The sequence below is a fragment of the Myodes glareolus genome, chromosome 13 (genome assembly GCF_982192425.1).
Source record: "Myodes glareolus chromosome 13, mMyoGla1.1, whole genome shotgun sequence".
NCBI classification, from domain to species: Eukaryota; Metazoa; Chordata; class Mammalia; order Rodentia; family Cricetidae; genus Myodes; species Myodes glareolus.
This window is the reverse complement of record NC_142038.1, coordinates 55,390,152-55,401,244: the sequence shown is the minus strand read 5'-3', so window position 1 is coordinate 55,401,244 and position 11,093 is coordinate 55,390,152. Positions and strand designations below refer to the sequence as shown.

Genomic DNA, 11,093 nt, shown 5'->3' with positions numbered 1-11,093 from the left:
TTAAGTTTTATAAAATGTTTCACTTCTGTTTCTACTATCTGCCCTGAGCCTTCCTACTGTCTCTCTTCTTGAAATGGTTTCTGGAGAAAGAAGTTGCCACCCTATGGAGCCCATTCTTGCTTTCCCTGTCTACCTCCACCCCCCTAACTGTCCCAAGTGCCATGTAGAGGGCACTGCCATTCATCAGCAGCTAGATCCAGGTCAGCCTTGTGAGTGGAAGTCCATGATGTTGGGCGCATGGATAGCCTCCACCTCTGCCACCATGGGCAATGACAAGAAGAAAGAATGACTGAAAGAGAAACAGTGGCAGTCTGTCTGAGAATGGCCCTACTCCTACATTTGAATGCTTGGTCTCCAGTTGATGGAATGGTTTGATAAGGATTAGGAGATGTGTCCTTGTTGGAGGAGGACACCCCACCATTCAAGTTAGCTCTCTTTGCATCCTGCTTGTGGATCAGATATAAGATTTGAGCTACTGCTCCAGCACCAGCTGCTTTGTTCCTACCATGGTGGTCATGCACTCACCCTCTGGAACGGTAAGTGAGCCCCAATTAAATTCTTTTTCTTTCTTCCTTCCTTTCTCTCTTTCTTTCTCCCTTCCTTCCTTCCTTCCTTCCCCCCTCCCTCCCTCCCTCCCTCCCTTCCTTCCTTCCTTTTCATGGTTTTTCGAGACACGGTTTCTCTGTGTAACTCTGTGTCATAGCCTTAGCTATCCTGGAACTAGCTCTTATAGATTAGGTTGGCTTTGAACTCACAGAGATCCACCTGCGGTGTGCACCACCACCACCACCCAGCTAAAATCTTTGTTTTATAAGTTGCTGTGGTCGTTGAGTTTTGTCATGGCAATAGAAAAGTAACTAGGGAGCTGACTGTTTACAAAATGGGTACTTTTATCTACTAAACTCTTCCTCTGTAGAAGAACACAAGTATCTTCACATCCTTTGTCAATTCAATGAGATCTATCTAAAAACTTCCCAAATGCCTTTCTCACCAATTTTCCAGCCATGCTCATTTCAAGTCACTTTGGCTACCGCCTTTGAATGAGAGCATTTCTAAAAAGCTGTTTCTGTGAGGAAACGAACAACTGAAAACAACAACAGCAACAAAACCTCCTGAATGGCGTGTGTCTGCAGAGGCTGATGGACCAGCTGGATTTCTGTGCTGTGGAGAGATTGGGATTTGCTAGGTTCAGAGGCTAGTTGCCTTATCTTTGGCTAGTGCTAACCTTCTGGGATAGCCATTCCTTGCTCCACTCTCTATCTGAATTAACACCTTGTGATAATAAAAGAAAACCTCTTAGAAGCTATTAACTTAGCAGGACACTGGCTTGCATCAACCCAAGATCTAAGAATTCATCAGGTTGCATCTTTGCCCTATTAAATAATTCCCCATTTTCTTGTACCATCTCTCTGGTGTATTCACCAATATATTTTAAAATTGATTTTCTTTGTTCTGTAAAACTATGAAACAAAGCAAAACCAAAAAGCCCTGTGAAACCGCTTCCATGTTGGAACACGGTATTTGTTGTGCCACAAATCTGTATTCTCAGGCCATGGTCACTCAAAATGGCTCCAGAATAAACTCACTCTTGTTCCCTGAGAATGTCAGCTGTGGTTTTACATCAACAAGCCCATTAATCAGCAAGCAATCACATTTCTTCTACATCAAGACTATTTCCTCAACCAAAGCAAACCTACCAGAACCCGAGAGTTGGAGAGCTACGACCTCTTCAGCGCTCTCCCACACAAGTCAGAGGACCCCACTCCTTTTTAACCAGTGCCCCCAGTTTCACTGCTGACGCCCTCCATGGCTGGACTTTAGCTTTGCTCCAGGTTGGCCAGTTGCATGGTGAGGGTTTCAGTTTGATTTTCTGCAGCCTGAGTGCCATGGCTGCTGGAGTTAGGATGACCCTTTTCTGGGGTACACTTAGAAACCCTTAGACAGGGCCAGTTAATTTCTACCCCTGAACTTAGTCCTTTCCCTTTTCACTGTATCCAGAGATGCTAGAAGTAGCTAGTCAGTGTCATTGCTTTCTTTACTTCCGAAAGTCTTATGTATGTAGTCACCACGTTTTTCACCTCTCACAGGAGGTGAGCGAGGGCGTCAACTGCGTTTGTCTTGCATAGTTCTTTCCATAGTTTACACGGTGCGCTTTCAGTGCCTTGTGCCATCAGGAGAGTCGTTAGGAACTTCAGGTTTTATTGAGTTGGAGAGTTAGCTCCAGATATCACCAAATCAACTAGAGTGTTTCATCCTTACATTTCTGTTTCTTTAAAACCAACTTCTAGTGCCACAATCTGTATTAGTTAGAGATGGTTCAGTGGTTAAAGGGCACTGGCTTCTCTTCCAGAGGATCCAGGTTCAATTCCCAGCACCCACATGGCAGCTCACAACTATCTGTAGCTCCAGTTCCAGGGGATCTGACACCCTCACACAGATGTACACGCAGGCAAAGCACCAATATGCATGACATAAAAATAAATAAAACGATTTTAAAAAGAATAGAACTGGTAGAAGAATGGCTACACTTTAAATGGGGAATTGTTAAATTCGTAGTCATGGTGGAGCTGGGCAGCCCAACAATTGCTGAATAGAAGAGACTAAGAATCCAGCATGTTGGTCGGTGTTCAAGGCAGGAATCCTCAGCAGTCCCAAACTTGTGCTGAAGTCCTGGAGGTTTCCTGAGAGCTGCTGCTCTTTGGTCAATATCAGAAGCCCAGAGAAGTTCGTTCTAGTGCCAGTGAAGAAACTTATTGACAACAGGGTAGGTGAGTTTATCAGGAGAGTGGGGACAAGCAAGCAAAACCAGAATTTCCTTCTTCCATGTCCTATTATCTGGGCTGCCACCAGAAGGTGCCACCTACATTCACAGCAGGCTTCCCTGCGTCAATCTGATGGAGAAAAGGCCTTCACAGAAGCGCCCAGCAGAATGACTTTTAGTTGATTTCAGATTTAGTCACGTTGATGGCCAAGATTAACTGTGATACACAGAGATCCACAGTCTCTGACCAAACATTCCCTGAACAAAAGCTACTCCAATGCCAAAGATCTTTAAGGAAACCAGACTTTAAAACAAATCACATGTATCCCTGGGGAGCTGGAAGACCACATGCATGGCCAGGGCAACATTCTGAGAAGTGATCAAAATGCGGAAGTCTGGTATTTGGCTACAATTGAGTATAAAGGAAACAACAAAATAGGACAAAACAATAGTAGCAGCATTTGAGCTATATGTGGATCAGTAGTACAGGGTAAAAACCAAAACAAAACCAATTTTTAAAAAGTTCTTATACACCACACACACAAAACAAAAACGTCAACAACAAAACCCCCTTACTTTGGGGGCTTGGGAGATGTCTTGGTCAGTAGAATGCATGCCTTTTGATCATGAAGACATGAGTTTGATCCCCAAAACCAATGAGAGAAAAGAAAAGAAAAAAAGTTGGGCATAGTGCTCTGCACCTGCAACCCCAGTACCAACAAGATAGAGGTAGGCAGGTCTCTGGGGTACTGTGCACTGCAACCCCAGTACCAATGAGACAGAGATAGGCAGGTCCCCAGTTCTGTGCACCTGCAACCCCAGTACCAATGAGATAGAGGTAGGCAAGTCCCCGGGGTGCTGTGCAGCCACAACCCCAGTACCAATGAGACAGAGGCAGGCGGGGCCCTGGGGTTTGCTGGCCAGCCAGCCTACAGTGCTTAGTGATCTACAGGGCAGCGAGAGACTCTTCTTCAAAACAAAACAAAATAAAGGTAGGTGACTCCTGAGGAACAAGAGCAGAGGTTGTCCTCTGGTCTCCACATGCACACATATGCTCACACGTGTACACACACACAACTGCCCAAATGTACAAGAGGTTTATGTACAACTTTTAGCCAATAAATAGCTTACACTGACTTTGAGTAAACCGTGTAGCTGGGCTAACATGAACACAACATGGGTTTCAGAGGCTGTCCCCTTTAGAAGAAACAACCTTCAAATCACTAACCACATACACAAATGACATAGCGTGATGAAAATGAGGACACGGCCGCTCGTAGGTATGGTGGAGGAGAAGGGTTTTATTGTATGAGGGAGAACATGGCAGGAGGCATCTGCCGGCAGCTAGCAGAATAGACTGGGCCATGAGAGGAGAGACGGGGAGAGTGAGAGAAGAAGAGAAAGGGAGCAGGGAGAAGAACCAAGAGACCAAGAGCAGAGCCAAGGGCCAAGAGAGCTCATGGGACCCAAGAGAGCTCAAGAGCCAAATGGCTGCTTTATATAGGAATCAGAAGCTGGGGGAAGGGAAGCAAAGCTCGGGATGCAGACGTTTAGGGTAAGGCCGAGGGGGAGAAGGGCCGAGGAGCCAGGACTCTGTAACAGGTGCTTACTGCCGTCCTGGTGGCCAGGTGATTTGAGATGTTAATAGGCACCTCGGTTAGACGTTTGTCCCTAACATAAGTGCCTGTGACTCCAGGACTCTCTTCCAGTAGATCCTGGGGATTGTATCTGACAGCATCATGTGAAAGGGGCTGTAGGATCGGGAAGACTCAGATGAGAACCAAGAGGGTAGCAAACTTCTATAATTGCCATGAAGAGCAATTACAAACACTAAGCTATCACTTGGGCTAGGGATGTGGCATAGTTGGTAGAGTACTTACCCACCGTGAATAGTGCCTGGGTTCCCTCCCCAGCGAAGGATAACAGATTTGGTGGTGACAGCTGTAATCCCAACACTAGGGACATGGAGGCAGGAGAAAGTCAGGGTTGCCTTTGGCTGCATAGTGAGTAGCCAAGTGCTTTGAACTTGGCTAAAGTAGCCTGGGCTAAAGGAGTCTGTTCCAAAAAACAAAGCCAAAGGGGCTGCAGAGGTGACTCAGTGATTAAGAGCAATTGCAGCTGTTGCAGAGAACCTGAATTCAGTTCCCAGCACCCACATGGTGTTTTACAGCCATCTGTAACTCCAATTCTACAGAACCTGGTGCCCTGTTCTGGCATCAGAAGACACCAGGCACACCCATAGCGCACATATATGCTTGCAGGCAAAAACCTCATATACATAAATATAACATTTAAAGCAAAAACAGGAGACAACACAAGACCGTGAACACTGAGTACACACGTAAGCAGGTGGCCAGCAGCCTGGGTGGTGACACTGGAGGTGACTGTTATTCTTCCTAGCCATGCACATTTTCCAGCGGAGTAAGGGTTTCATAGCAGAAAGCTAGCAAAGAAAACAAGTACGATAAAAATAAGTGGTCCAGAGACTTTCCGCCTTTCAGGGGAAGCAATATTTATCAGGATATATCTTGGTTATAATAATAATAATAATAAAAGCATTTACCAACCTTGGTAAATGAGGTTGAGGGCACATGTTCATTTCCCTAGGCACCATGGGCTCCATTTTCTTGGCCATCTGCCCTGTGGACATTGACCTTACTAAAGGCTCGTGACCTCTTTGCCGCAAGAAGAATTCACGTTGACAGCTGTCCCTCCCAGCCCCTCTGAAATCAGAGGGCGGCTCTCACTACTTTTGTCCTGTCATTCTGGATCTCTCAGGAGGCAGGCTTTTCCTTCCTAAACTTTTTCTGTCCTAGCTTGTCCTTGGCTGACCCCAAAGTGCTTCCGGCCACACCTTCTAGGCTTGGACCTCAGGCCAAGTCTCCTGCTTAGCAGAGGTGAGAGTGGAGCGCCTGGGAGCTGCGGTAGTGGGACGCTTGGTCACCGCCCAGTCTTTCAAACAGGCTGGGTAGCCCCCAGAGGAGTTTCTGGAAGCCCTCAGGGAAGGAGGGCCCCAGGGAGGCAGAACATCATCTCAGTTACCAAGGTAAAGAAACGAAGCTGTGATGTGTGAGTTCTAGACTTGGGAGGGTTGTTCTACTAAGCAACTGTGGTCTTCTGCCCCAACCCTGAATCTCCCTGCCACCTTTAATGCTCTAAGTGTTTGTGCTCATGCGACTAGGTAGGGGAGGGGACGGACCTGCGTCTCCTGCTCTCCTAGGGCTGGCCAGCGTGGCCGTTCACCTTGGTTGCACAATGAGCCTTCTCTGGAGGCACATCGGGTTCGGGGGATGGTGGGATGGGCTGCTGACAGTTTTGGGAACGAGGCTGGGGAAGCTCTGATGGAAGGGTTGCCCATCAGGGTTGGTTGTCACAATGGGAAAGAAGAAGCGAAGTGTGTCTTGGTTTGTAGGTGGTATGGTCTCCGAGACGGTGAGTGAATGTGGCCCTGCAGGGGGAACTGGCATTGGTTTTATCCCTTTGTGCTGGAGATGGAGCCAGGGCCTTGTGCATGCTGGGCAAATGCTTTGCCACTCAGCCACATCCTCAGCCCCAAGGTGACTTCCAATTGGGCGGCTGAGACTGAAATGGCCTGAGATGCGGAGATGTGGCACTCCTGAATATTAAGGGTCATTTGCAAGTGCCTTTGCTGACTGGCATCCCTCCCAGGCCAGAGGTACAGACGGGATGGCGCTTTCCTCCACAGAGTTTTTGGAACTTGTGAGGCTCCTTCGTCCAGCTCTAGTCTGAGACTGGAGACAATGAGACTTTAAAGACACAAGGAGGATTGCAGACACGGTCAGTAAAGTTCATGCTTTGCAGGCAGGAGGGCTTGAGTTTCATCCCCAGGACTTATGAAAAACTGAGGAACTGTGTGATTCCAGGGCTAGGGAAGCAGAGACAGCGAGATCCTTGAGTCTAAAAAAAGTCGGATGGCTCCAGGGCTTGTCCTCTGGCCTCCACATGTATGTGTGTATACACGCACACACACACACACACACACACACACACACACACGCACATGGAGAGGGAAGCAAGAAAGAGTGATAGGGAACAAATCTGAACAAAGTACAATGATATGTATAAACTTATTTCGTGTGCTAACTCAGACAGTAAGAAAAAATATCAGTTCTGCTTGGCGTGAACATCTATCTACCAGTTACATTAAACTTCATCCAACATGAATCTCAGAGATAGAAACTGAACTGACAAAAATTCTCCATGAAACCACATCTATTCCCCTTTAGGAATATGCCACCTTACGGTGGTTTCCCCTGAGTCTACTTTATAAGCACGCCAACCTCATTAACCTTCTTAGGCTGCGGAGACAGCTCAGTTAAATGCTTGACCTGCAAGTTTGAGGTTCTGAGTTTGATCCTAAAACTCTTGTTTTGTTCTGTTTTAAAAAACAAACAACAACAACCCCCCTCTCCAAACTGTAGCGGCACATAGCTTGTAATCTCAGAACTAAGGAGGCAGAGGCAGGTGGATGCCTGGGATTCACTGGCCTGCCAGTCTAGCCTACTTGGAGAGTTTCGGGTCAGTGAGAGACCTGTCTCAATCAGTAAGATGGAGAGTGATTGAGACCAGGTCTACTACATATTAAGCTATGACTACTGACCTCAGTATGCAATGCGTACAGGTGCACGTACTTCATTAGGAAATGCATTAACATGCACATGTGGTGTTGTGTCTTAGATTTTCCTTGGAAAGATGTAACACCTAATGACTGGGCACCCAAAGAAGGGAGCTTGTCGCAAACCAAAGCAACAGCTAGACCAATGTCTGCCTTGCTGAACCAATGGCTTTTATTGGGTTAGAAGTGGCTGAAGTTACTTACATGGAGAAGGGACGGCTCAAAGGCAGATGCATCACCCCAAAGCCCACCCCAGCTGCGGCCTGAGAGCTCTCTGGGAAACCTGCAGGCAGCTGACGGTCCAGAAATTCTCTTCTCTGGGAGGAACTGGGAGAATCTTCCAAAGTTGTTCTCCCAGACATGTGACATTCTTGTTTACCTCCTGAGGCTCATGAGTCTACTCCCTCCTGGAGCAAGTGCGTCAGTTTGGAGACTACCAGACAACATGAGGTCATGCACAAACCTACCCTTTGGCTTTCAACAGTTAATATTTGACTACAAAACTATTCTTAGGATTGAGACCTGAACAGGGCCTCCTTTTTTTTTTTTTTTCTTTTGGCTTTTTGAGACCTGGTTTCTCTGCAGCTTTGGAGCCTGTCCTGGAACTAGCTCTTGTAGACCAGGCTGGCCTCGAACTCACAGAGATCCGCCTGCCTCTGCCTCCCGAGTGCTGGGATTAAAGGGCTGCGCCACCCCCCCCCCCCGCAACAGGGCCTTCTATAAACAATGTAACTAAAAATGGATTTATTTAAGTGAGATAAAGAGTTTAGGAACATTTTCTGCTGTAAACAAATAAGTCCTTTAGCCCAGAAGTGTCTTATGTCCTTCTAGAGAAGATGAAATGGGGCCTCAGCAAAGCACCCCACTTTGTCCCCCAAACCAGGAGAAACTAAAGCAAAGCAAGTTGAATAATTAAATCCCTAGAGGGCCATACTCATATTGAAAATCCGCCGATTTTATTTCCCAAGTCAGTTATCAGTTTAAACAGCTGGAACAGGACTGAACGACAACTAGGCCACTTGGAAGGGTGTGACTGGTACTTTTTAAAAGTACGCCACCACTTTTTTTTTGCTGGGGTGGGGCACAGGGTCTAACTATGTAGCCTTAGTTCACCTAGAACTCACTGTGTAGACCATTGTTGTAGAAAGAAACGAATAAATAATTGCAATATATCTCAAAGGATAAAAGACAAGGTTTATTCAGGATATAGATGACTGACTAGGCCCCAGCAATACGGATTTAGATTACTCCACCGTGGCTTGGCTTTACTCACTGGTGTCCTGAGAGGGAAATGTGAGGGGACTGTCGGTACCATGTGCCACCTGCCCCAGTGTCCGGGTTCTTCCCGGAGGGAACAAAGAACCGAATGCCCATGGACAAAGAAAATAAAGACTCAGAAGGAGTAAAAAATGGATATTTATTGAAGCAGAAAACACACTGTCAGGAAGGGCGGGGTTTCCAGAGCCAAGTGGTCTCTGAGCTGGTCCTTATAGGCTCCCTAGACCTTTTCTCCCTTTGAGCCTTTCCCCACATTTCATTTCCTCAGCCCCAACAGAAAATACCCTCAAACGATGGCATTGTTGACTGAAATAATCAGAAAAACACATGGTGTTACCCAGTGAATCGCTTTGGTTTGATAGATGGCCCAGGTTAATGGATGTTGGTTAATTACTTTCCAGATGTTATGAGATTGTCTCCTTCCCAAGTAGGGATGTTATATCCTTCCTCCTACCTCTATCCTCACTGCCTACCCCCGTTCTGACTCCTCACAGAAACCAGTCATAGCCTGGAGTCAGGGGAGAGAGCTTAGATAGGCCAGCTGTCAGGGAGCCGGCACATCCCATATGGCTGTCTATAACAGGTGTGCACACACCCTCCTGTCTGCTGGGAAAGGCATGTGGCCTCCTCTGCAGGGCCTGCAGAGTGAGTTTATGGATTAGTTACTTATTTCATGGTAGAGACAAAATATCTGGCAAACAAATTTATTGAGCTCACAGTCCCAATAAATACAGCCCATCTTGGCAGGACAGACATGGCAGCAGTAGCAGCAAGTGGCTGCTGGTCGCATTTGGTCCGCATTCAGGAAGCAGATGAAAGCTTATACTTTGCCACTTTACTATCATCATTATTAATTATAAAAAGTTACTACATTTATTTATTTGCACATATGTTTATTAGTCAGAGTTCCTGGAACAACAGAATATAATAAATCAGTATTAAAGGGGTTTTTATTGGAGTGACTTATAGACTGTTGTTCGGCTGGTTCTGCTATGGCTGTCTCCTGACAGAAAGGCCAAGAATTCAGTAGTTATTTAGCCCACGAGTCTGAATGCCTCAGCTGGCCTTCAGGCTGTGTTGGAGTCCTGAAGAAGCAGGTCCTAATGCCCTAAAGGAACAACTTGGCAGCAGGACTGATGAACTTGCAAAAAGGCTAGGTTTCTTCTTGCTTTTCTTTTTATGTATTCTGACACTGGAAGGTGTGGCCCAGATTTAGGGTGGCTCTTCAGACCTTTAAAAATAAACCCAGATTAGGAGTGAACCTTCCTACCAAATGATCTAGTCAAGAAAATTCTTCACAGTAGAGTCCAGAGAGTTAGGTTTTAGTTGATTGTAGGGCCAAGTTGACAGCCAGGGTTAGCCATTCCAATATGTGCACGTGTCTGGGTGTATACATGCCATGGCTCCCAGTATGTGCACGTGTCTGGGTGTGCACATGCCATGGCTCCCAGTATGTGCATGTGTCTGGGTGTGCACATGCCATGGCTCCCAGTATGTGCACGTGTCTGGGTGTATACATGCCATGGCTCCCAGTATGTGCACGTGTCTGGGTGTGCACATGCCATGGCTCCCAGTATGTGCACGTGTCTGGGTGTGCACATGCCATGGCTCCCAGTATGTGCACGTGTCTGGGTGTGCACATGCCATGGCTCCCAGTATGTGCACGTGTCTGGGTGTGCACATGCCATGGCTCCCTTGTGGAGGTTGAGACAGCTTGTGGGAATTCGTTCTTCTGCCCCGTGAACCCTAGGGACAGAACTCAGTTTGCCAGGTACCTTTTGCCTACTTGCGCCATCTTGCTGGCCACTTGTTTTCTCCTTTCAGTTCAGTCTGGAAACTCAGCCATGGAAAGGCTACATTTAGAGCTTTCTCCCTCAGTCCACTTTAGATAACTCCAGATACGCCCAGAGATTTGTTTCCATGGTGATTCTAAAATCAACCACATTGACAAGATTAAGCATCATATTTTGGAAGGACTGCAAGGCCCTGCTCATTCTCCTCTTCTTGTGGGACTTGGTTTTGGCTCTAGATAGGGGCTGGAGGAAGCCAGCTGAGGCACTTGGAGACCTTGAGTTCTCTTTCTCGTCATCTTATTGGTCTGGCACGGTGACTAGAAGAAGCCCCACACCCTGTGTCATCCATGAGTTCTTGACCATCCCTGAACAGCACTGGGTTAAGACCCGGAAAGAAGACACAGTAAGGGATAATCAGGGCATCTGCTGTCTTCTCTGGGAGCTCATCTGCTCTGAGCTCGTGCTCTTCCCGTAGCAAGCTGCTGTGCCTCCGCTTCCTTCTGGGATAAACCTGTGTACTCTGTGTCCTGTCCTTAACCTCAGACTTCTCAGGGCCTATCTGTTGCTCCTTCCCCAAGGCACAACACTCAGTATGTGATTCAGGCTTCTCTCTGAGTGACCATTG

General features: G+C 47.0%; 1 protein-coding gene and 1 long non-coding RNA gene across 2 annotated transcripts in view; one reads left to right on the top strand and one right to left on the bottom strand.

Annotated features, from left to right (window-relative positions):
- Positions 1-4,052: 4,052 nt before the first annotated feature.
- Positions 4,053-5,580, bottom strand: LOC125405825 (uncharacterized). The gene is made up of 4 exons (XR_007233692.2): positions 5,329-5,580; positions 5,103-5,204; positions 4,642-4,716; positions 4,053-4,512 (listed from the first exon to the last, which is right to left on the bottom strand). It is a non-coding gene; the product is annotated as an uncharacterized LOC125405825 (long non-coding RNA).
- Positions 5,581-5,664: 84 nt separating this feature from the next.
- Lims2 (LIM zinc finger domain containing 2) overlaps positions 5,665-11,093 on the top strand; it is a 35,359-nt gene continuing 29,930 nt past the window's right edge. Inside the window, exon 1 of the mRNA XM_048442558.3 lies at positions 5,665-5,807. The gene's annotated coding sequence lies outside the window, so the exon portion shown is untranslated. The remainder of the gene's footprint in view (positions 5,808-11,093) is intronic.